Source organism: Lepisma saccharinum, chromosome 1, assembly GCF_977018435.1.
Source record: "Lepisma saccharinum chromosome 1, izLepSacc3.1, whole genome shotgun sequence".
In the NCBI taxonomy this organism is placed as follows: domain Eukaryota; kingdom Metazoa; phylum Arthropoda; class Insecta; order Zygentoma; family Lepismatidae; genus Lepisma; species Lepisma saccharinum.
Window position 1 is genome coordinate 42,981,621 of NC_139229.1, and position 10,517 is coordinate 42,992,137.

A 10,517-nucleotide genomic window follows, 5' to 3' on the forward strand; every position below is an offset into this window, starting at 1 on the left:
TTTAAATATAACCATTTATCAATATATTGACAATTCACAGGACAAGACGAAGTTCACAGACGACTGACTATATGGACCATAGGTTCATTTGCTAAACGTTTTTTCTATGCTAGAAGAATAATTTAGCCTTATAGCCTTTTTCAAGGTATTTTTGAAGTATTACTGGTTTTTTGGGTGCATCAACACTTGGGTTATTTCCATTTGGTTTATTATACGAGGCTACAATCACTATCTGAACACTGAAATTCTCAGATTGAAACTAAAAGCTTAGGCTGTAACTAGGGACTTAGTATGTATATCGACAATTTATAGGACAACACGAACCTTACAAAGGATTGTAGGTGACGTAGGACCAGACGCCAGAGCTTTGTTAATCTGCAAGAAGCACTTACAGCTAATATTACGAGGAAATGAGGTTGATTTTTACTGTTTCACAAGAATGCTATCTTTTATACACCCAATATTTGCTTTTTCAAGTAACTACTTGTGCCAGAAGCACTTACAGGCCAACTCTAACTAGACTTCGACTTATTCTATATCAGGTGCTAAATTTATAAAGAAGTATGATTGTGTATATTTCTGAGGAAGTACGCAAAAGCAGATTACCCGATTAAAGTATCTGAAAAACAGATTTTTCTATGTAAGTATATTTTTATTGACTGGATTATTTAACAGATCAAACAGGAAACTGCAAAATTCATTAAATGTAGTTCTATCGTATAGGTGGTTTCAGAGATATAAAAAGAACAAATATAAGATTTCGCTTTTTTTTTTTTTTTTTGCTTCTGAGTCTAATCGCGACGCTAAGGGTAAATGGCGAGGAAATGTAACGGAGGAGAAACACTTTCAAGAGTTATGGGCTGCATGTAAGTTAATACCACAGAGATATTACAGTAGGTGTAGGTTCTACCACCAGAACTTTTGTATCATAATAATACTGGTTATGCTGTACTGTTAGCTAAAGATGCTGATATTTGAGAAACTTAAAAGCTTATTTGCAAAATTTTAAGATAAATAATAATCTGTTAGACTGTAAACATATTTTGTATCCATTCTGCACAAGATCCGATGACAATATTTAAAAATTGTTATCGCCTAGACAGGGACTCGAACCCTGGACAGATAGGTTAAAAGCCTAACGCTATACCAACTAAGCTATCTGGGCACAAGGTATTCTTTTCTTGAAAAGTTTGTTATGTTAAGAAATATATTGAAACAATTGAGAACACTTTTGATCTGGTTCGACAGAGAAGGAGACAACTTTTCCAATTTTTTACAGACTGGGTGTATTTTCCATTATACTATATGTAATTCGAAACGCTAAATTTCAGCTAGCTTCCAAAATTGAGGTAAAGATTGTGTTTGGCGAGATTAACAATTTACAATTATATCCAGTTACGGACAAATAAAGCTAAAACTCTCAGATTTACTGTACTAGCCAAGTTTTAGTAACATTTTCTTCACTTTAGTACAAATACCAAAGAAATAGGTATATTTTATTTATAATTTGACAAAATGTACTAGTATTTAATTCAAAAAGTTAGGTAAAAAACAGTATTTTTTTAAAATATTGTTACTGCCTTCAAATTTTATGTTATTTAGCCACTAACAACTGGTTTACACTGTTTGGCATCCTTTAAATAGGAAAAGAAGGAATTATTTGTTTAGTATTTTTACTACTTTATATTTATTTAAGAAAATAATTCTACAGTTTAACTTAATTTTTAACAAATTGTTACTAATTTATATATCAAAGTTATGTTATTTAGAGTGTATGAAGGCGTATAAAGTTAATATTTGTACTTATCAGTGCAACTAACAATTATATTCTACACACAAAAGATGATGTTTACAGTTAAATTACTTGAATCAGAGAATAATATTTTACAGTAATTGATTCATTCAGCACTAGTCAGTACTTTTATGCTTCAGAAAGTTTTCTTAATTTTCTATTACGCATGCTATTTTGGGCTATTTTTAAAATGTATTTCTAAGGCAAACTGGTTTAATTTTCTGCGTATAATGCAAAGTTGACATAGTTTTCGCACAATGCATTGTACATTTGTTAAATTCTCTACTTACAATTCAAATATTATGCTTATTTAATGTATAACTAACTAACTCTCTATCCTTCTTAAACCCGAAGGTTCATGGCTGCAGCAACACATGCCTTTCATCTGTCCCTGTCCTGAGCAAGATCTATATACTCCTTTCCTTCCCTACCAATTTCCTTTAGGTCCATCTCTACATTATCCCTCCATCTTTGTTTTGGTCTTCCTATTGGTCTTTTACCATCAGGTTTCCCAACAAGAATCCTGTATACTCTTCTTTCCTCTCCCATTTGTACCACATGATCTACACACCTAAGTCTTCTTGATTTAATCATTCTAATAATATCTGGACATGAATACAAATTATGTACTTCTAAATTATGTAACCTTCTCCACTCATCTGTCTCCTCATCTGTTTTAGGCCCAAGTATTTTCCTAAGGATTTTATTTTCAAATATTCTCAATTTATGTTCATTTTTCAATGTAAGGGACCAAGTTTATTTACTGTATTTAACTTTCATTTTTTGTAATTAACAAAAATTAAAAGCTTATACTGTAGTTATTATATTTTTTTCTATCAGCTTATTTTGAAATTAATATTATTAGGTATATTCTTTGATTTATAACTATATTGCTTTTTTATCAATTTATCTAAGAGTACACGCAGACAAACATATGTGTACACACTTTTATGTACATAGATATGCCTTTTTTCAATATTTTAGTATGAAGATTGCACTTTAGCTATTCAAGCAAGGGTAGGAAAGGTAGGATTTCTGATAATTTGTTGCAGGATTTTGTTGTCCAAGTATAGATGAGAACTGAGCTGGGAGACTGTTTTGAACCTTTTCATGAGAGTTTGCATGTGAACTGTATGCAAATTGAGCACTATTGACTGTGCATGCTTCTAAGTTTTGTTGTTATTTCACATCAACTCTGTGAGACTGTAGATAGTTTTCCCATTTCAAGTAGTTTTTATTGATTGTATTTGTATATGTTTTGGGGACTTAACAGTTTTATGTTATGAGGCAGTTTATTGTAGAATATTTTTACCTGATGGTATGAGATATTGAGTGGCTGCTGTTTTACTTGTAATTATTTTCCTTCTTGTGTTGTGTATTTGACTATATTTTGTCCAAGTTCGTAGTATTTAGAATAATTGTTATTGACTTGTAGATGTAGGGAGTAATAATCCTTTGCAAGATGCCCTATACTTTAGTCTGAACATTATTCTTAGTGTTCACTTTTGAAGCCTTAGTATTCTGGTAGTATTATTAATGTAGAGGTAAATTAGGCTGAAATGTAGGCATTTTTCTGATAAATTGTACTCACTTAGTTGTTTCAGCAGGTAGAAGTTGCATGATGGTTTACTGCTGATGATGTTAATTTGCTCTTCTTATGTACTACGTATGATGTAGCTTATTTGAGTAATTGGAATTTTCTACTGAAAAAAGCGATTGCTTGTCTATTTTATTCCTATGTTGTTAAGTTTGTCCATAAGCAAGCCATGTTTTTACTCTATCCTATGCCTTGGAAGAATCTAGATATATTGTGTTTGCAGTTTTATGTTTCTCTAAAGTTTCAGCTATGAAGTTTTTTAAACTGTGCTATGGGTGTGAGTATTGATTTCTCTTTCTGGATGCCATGTTGGTTTCTGGGTATTCCTTTTGCTGCTAAAAAAAACTCTAAAATAAACAAACTTTCCGTGTTATTTGAGTAATAATAAGCCTAAAGTTGTAAAACAAAAGGGTAAAACTTGGCAAAACATACTTTTGCATCCAAAATATAATTGAAAACTCTTTCTTGAATAGACTAAAACGTCTTACTTTGGTAAAATAAGCATAAAATTGAAAAATAAAGGGTAAAACTTGACGAAACACACGTCGTGTGTACAAAATTTAATTCAAACACATTTAAATTGTGTTATTTGAGTAAACGTGGAGAATAATCCTGTAAACTTGGAAAAATCTCTCTCTCTCTCTCTCTCTTTCTGTGTGTGTGTGTGTGTGTGTGTGTCCAAAATGTAATAAAAAACACGTTCAAATCGTGTTATTTGAGTAAATATTTGGCTAAACTTGTGAAATAAACAGATAAAAATTGAAAACTCACACTTTGTGTGTCGAAAATGTAACTAAAAATCTTTCCTAAATAGTATAAATAGTGTTATTTTGGTAAAGAAAACATAAAGTTGTAAAATAATAATATAAAAGTTGAAAAAATGTCTTTGTGATTCCAAAATTTAATAAAAAATGTTGCCTGAATAGTACATATAGTGTTATTTTGGTAAACAAATTAACATAAAGTTGTAAAATAATAAGTTTAAAGTTGAAAAAATGTCTTTTTGTGAGTCCCAAATTTAATAAAAAATGTTGCCTGAACAGCTGGAATTGTGTTATTTGAGTAATAATAAGCCTAATAAACAGATAGAATTTGAGAACACACACTTAGTGTGTCGAAAATGTAACTAAAAGTCTTTCCTGAACAGATTGAATAGTGTTATTTTGATAAAAAATTAACATAAAATTGTAAAATAATAAGTTAAAAGTTGAAAAAAATGTCTTTGTGAATCCAAAATTTAATGAAAAAATGTTGCCTGAATAGTATAAATAGTGTTATTTTGGTAAAAATTAACATAAAGTTGTAAAATAATAAGTTAAAAGTTGAAAAAAATGTCTTTGTGAATCCAAAATTTAATGTAAATAAAATTTTGCCTAACAAAGTTGTAAAATAATTAGTTAAAAGTTGCCAAGACACACTTTGTGTGTCCAAAACTTGAAAAATAAACAATTAAAAATTGAAGAATGCAGTTTGTGTTGAAAATATAATAAAAACTCTTGCTAGAATCGTTTAAATTGTGTTATTTGAATAAAAATAAGGATAAGCTGGAAATATGTTTGACATAAAGTCAAAGTTTGGTAAAAAAATAAACTCAATATTATGTTAAATAGCACACAGTAACATACATTTACTACCTAAATCAATAATCAAAGGGGCCTAGGTTCGATACCCCTTGATAAAAGGTAAAGGTAAAGTGTTCCCCTGTGCATAGCACCACGCCGTGAAGGCGTATAGGGGGTGTGGGGGTAGCGCCCCACACTTTCTTGATCCGGTCGTGAGTGGGGGTGATGTGATCAGCATCACGCCCCTGACCGCCTTTACCCCCCAGGGTTTCCCCCAGGTACCCATGTTATTCGACGCTGGGTAGGCGCCGGGGCCGCTTCCACCGTTAGAAAAGTTCCCGGATTTGAACCGGCCGGGGATCGAACCCGGGACCTTTAGCATGGTAGTCAGACGCGTTACCGACTGAGCCACCAAATAGTGAAAACTGTAGGTCCAGTCCCTGATAGCACTCCCTTCTTCCTAGTACATATAAAAAAACCTTACGCTTCGTTCTCCTTGTTCAAATTAAAATTCTCGCTCCAATCTAATTGGGTATCCAAAAATCCTTTTTTTCTTGTGTTCTGGGCAAACTTGGCTTACTTAGACAGAAACCTGTTCTGACATGCAAGCGTTCTAGCCTAAAACGACGCGCTAAAGCGTCCTGTGCCTTGGGGCAACCCTGAGCTGAATATTAATTGGCGGCGGAAACCGGTTCTACAAGCAACGCATAGCTTCAGAAATTTGACCGTTGCTGCGCATTCCAGACATCCTTTGTTGTCTGGTTCAATCCCTCCCCTGCCCTACAGTATTGCATAGCTTTCCCCTGTTCTTGCGTACTGGTTAACCTTGGAAAAACCGGTTCTGAAAACCTACCGACGCGATCTCTGATTGGTGAATCAGGTTCCTTCTTTGTTCTGACGTTCTGACGTCATTTGACCTTGACCGCACATCTCCCAAATTCCTTTCTCCTCTACCTGCGCGGAGTTCAGATTCAAAGACCGTATTCTGTCTAGCGTGTCGTACCATCGTCTTTCATAACATAATAACATACATTATTACATACATTGTACACAATAGGCCTAACCGTTTATTACCGTTGCATATCGCGGGTTCGAGTACCGGGACCGTCTTCTTTCGTACCATTACTACCATTCAAAGCGGTTCATAAACCATAGAAAACTTATTTTCAATATTATAAACATTAATATTAACATTTCATACATTACATACTTTGCAGTAATGAATATAAAACCATATGCATAGCATTTAGTACCTCTAATTACCTTCTATATACATATTTTTCATAAAATAAATAATTATATATTCATATAAAGTTATAAACATGCAAATACATAAATGTAAAGTATTCTAAGTACGTGCAAATGAGTTGTAAGTACATGGAAATTAGTTATAAGTACGTGCAAATTAATTAACACCCGTGCAAATAAACTGCGAATATTAAATAGCGATTGACGTTGGCGTACATCAATACTACTCACGTGCACGAAGTTTGGGACATTATGCGTCGGCGTCCTCAACTATGTTCGAGGATGGTGTCTAACATGCCACAACGTCTGCAGGAAGTAATTGAATATGAAGGATGGTGGACCCATTATTAAACACTTCCTCATGTTATTTTCTTTCCATTTAGGTGTTTATATTTTAATTATTTTGCCCTGAATTTCCTTTTTGGGCGCGTGCAATTGGAATTACAATTGTGTGATAAGTTGCCAACTTTAAAAATAGCAACAGTACTGAATTGGATTAATGTAATTAAACTCGTATATTCTGAGTTTATCACATTAATTCTGTCGCAAGGGGATATGCATTTATGTTGACATACATTTGTTTTGTGTTATAATATCTGTGACAATTGAATTATGTCAAAAGGATTGCCAGAAAATAGTTTTACGGGCACAATATATATATCATGTTTTCATCCAGGATTGGCTGATTTATTTAAGTTATTAATATCGCGGATAATACCGTATATATGCAAGAGTTGCTTCACAAAAGAAAGTGATGTGATCAAGATATGTATTTTCAGTTAAAACGCCGACCTCTCTTAACAATTAGGATCCTTTATTTCAAGTTACCCAAATATCGGTAAGATTCTTCTTTTTCTCCTTAATAACAAAATAACCGAAATAAACAATGATCCAAGAATTGCATGGCAATAGATAGTTTACAATTCAAGAAGAAGGTTATGTTTTATCTAGTGTTAAATGTTTTTAAAAAAATAGAGGAAACGCCCATGGATTACATGTAACAGATTCAAATGAAAATCAAATTCTTTTTAATGGTCAGTATTTTAAAACTTTTTTTCTTCTCGAACAAGAAGGAAAAAGCAACAATATTATCGTTTATTTACATAGTGACAGTGTTTTTCATAACTACAACCAGAATAATCGATTGTGCCATATCTTCTTTCTTAGTCCTTAAATATCACATTTTCATTCTAGTTTTATTGATAAGATGGATAAGATAGGGGACATGGTATTGAGAGATCATAAAGTTGCGTGCAGTGTTTCATTTTCTTAGGGTGTGTGACATATTTTGGATTTTATTGATTGTGTAGTAGTATTTTTCAACTTAAGTTCCATATTTGGCATTAAAACCACAGTTTAATTTTTATTGCACCTAAGAGCAGATATTTAGTTAGTGGAGCGAACCCATCTCTGGATCCTATTATAATATTTAAGTCCAGTCCTGATTAGGCTATCTGTGATTGAGGTGGCCTTAAAAACAAACAAACTCAACAGCTAACCCATCTCCTATGGGTAAGGAAGCAAAGAGAAAGTTATACTTTGTTATTCAATTAATTTTATCCTGTTGTTTTTATATTTTTTGTTTGTCTTTTTTTAAAGAAAATATATCAAACTGGAGAACCTGGGTCATGTCAAGTTTTGAGATTAGAATTTTGAATTTTCAAAATGGAATTTTTTTCCGCGGCGGTAGAACGTATCAATCCATAAGATTATATTTTATTTAAAGCCTCTCTGATGCTTCATGTTGACCAGGGCATTCACTTGTTTATCTCAGTTGTCTCAACATCTGTGGTATGTAAATAATGCACAGTGTTGTGCTTTGCAAACTTCCTGAGGTATTCAGGATATAGGAAGTTCCATCAGCCTATGGAGTCAGCTGTTTGCTATAGAGACAGTAAAAATCACGATTCGGCATGGAGGAAGGTCTCCATGGCCTGGGTGATATAGAGGTGAGACAGACTGAGAGGGTACTGACTTTTGATTTGGATTGAGGAGAGAGAAGAGTTGAGAAAGGAGTTGAGGGAAAGTGAGGCGAGGCCTGGTCAACCTGCAACGAAGCCTAGAGAGGACTTAGTTTATTTTATTCTTCGAAATTATCTTCATTCTTCAGATAGACAAGTAATTATCCTAACCCAGCAATGATTCAGGTTCAAAGGTTCATAAAACCCAACCAGTGACCATTGTATTTTCTAGTTGTTAGTTTTAGTTGCTAGAAGTTTAGTTTTAGTTGTGCCTTTCGCACTGCCAAGCGTTTAACTCGTCATGTTAATGACAAGTACTCTCATCATCGAGGATGAAGGATGAATAAGTTACATCACCCATTGATTAATTGGTTAATGTTCTTGGTAAGATCCCACGAACTTCACGGTTCGTTACGATATGTGTGTAGGACATGTATGCTATGCCTCTACGAATGCCTCACAAATGGCAGAGATGACGATATAAGTGGACTACTACTGTGTGGTACTGTTGTACCTACTGTGGTAGCTACGCCTAAATTAGAAATCGCAACTGTTCAGGAAGTTAGATGGACAGGAGGAGGTATTTTTACTTGCACGTGGTCTGAATTTTATGACTTGATTTTGAACTGCGAACTATACCTTCCAATTATTACTTAATTATTTAGTAATGAAGGCTTTTATTACAGCTGTTAATAAAACCAATGTCATAACTGTGTTATGTGTGTGTGTGTTTGTGCGCGCGCGCTCGTATTATTTGAAATGAAGTGGGGGAAGGAAGCAGATTAAAGCGGTAGTATAAATATGATGACCTGCTTTTTCTGTCTCAAAATGTCAGTATACTGAAGAAATTCAATAATAGTGCAACAGCTACTATGACGAATAACTCCCGCAATGGCAATAAAGTTGCCCGTATAGGAAAATGGACAAATAATTGCCTCACATTATATTTGCTATGTCCCGTATCGTCGTTCTGCCTTTATAAAGTACACTGAAGACAAACCTCGATCGGTTATATCCCGTGCAATGTTCTGTTTCTCCACACGAATCGAAACAACTTCCTTAGATTTCTCTCTTTTGGTGGGAGTGTGTTTTTGCATGCCCAAGGTCGTGTTCCAATGATAAGAACCGACCACGTGACTCACTGTCTAACGTAGAGAACCTGTCTACTAGCAGGCAGGAAGAAGCTACTAAGTTTGCCGGTTTCCTTCGGAGTACGAATAAAGCGCATGCCTCTAGTGGTACTGACGTTTTGCTTGGGTAAATTAGTAGCTTGCAAGAGTTGAATTCAAACCCTGGTAGGATGAGTTGCTTCTAATAAAATGAAAAGTACTATGTGAAGCAAAGTTATGTTTTCCGTGTATCAAATAACGACTGTCATATTGTGAGTGCAAAAGTGCAGCAGATACATGATTTTTTTTTCTATAACTATTGACATTCAAATTCGAAAATTATAAGGTCGAACCGGTAAGCATACGATTGTGCAACACAACAACAATTATATTATAACCTTATTCTGTTTTTCTACTCATTCTAGATGAGATACGACATTCTCTCATGAGTTCTCACAGAATAAAACTCCAAGAAACCTTATTCAAAGTTCTCCTTTTAATCTTTCAAACTATATCAATAACACATTGCAAGAAGTTAATGGTTCCTCGTCATGATTAGCTAAAAATTTGTAAAAATGCGACATTAAACAAACTATACAAATCAGTATGTAAATCTGTCTTGAATCTTGTATGCAAAAGAAATAAAACAAAACAGGGGAAACTATAACAAAACACGATGTAAAACTGACATCCTAGCGTACCACATTAGCAGCTAGGGCAATACGCGCTTACCACGGAATGTATGCGGGTAGAGGTGCGCATCATTTGGTTAAATAAAAAAAAAATATTAAAAAAGCAGAAATCGTTAATAGTTCCCACGTGATTTTCTAAGAAAGAAAAAGAGCACTCGCGCAGATTTGGACTCGAACCTGCGACCGTGAGCATGGAAGTTCGACGCAGTAGCAGGCACGACCACTTCTCACAACACCTAACGCTTTCGTTGTGAAGTGGAAATTGATAAGTTGAAAGAAGAAAGCTACTGTCAGTGCTAAGTGAAGTATCGTCACTAGAGATGACGTTTTCGCTTTGATGTTACCACCCACATCCAGGAGAGGATCTCAATTGTGGTTGCATCCTTTGCCCTAAAAAATCATTATCTTGTTCAAGCACTTACATGAATACACTGCAACTTTTCATTCACTTCATCGGAACGATGCACATGTTTGCAAATTTTCATCTTTACAGGTTTTAGATAGCCAACATGCGAAGTGTAACATAAATTAAAAGTTAAAAAACTAAAATACACAC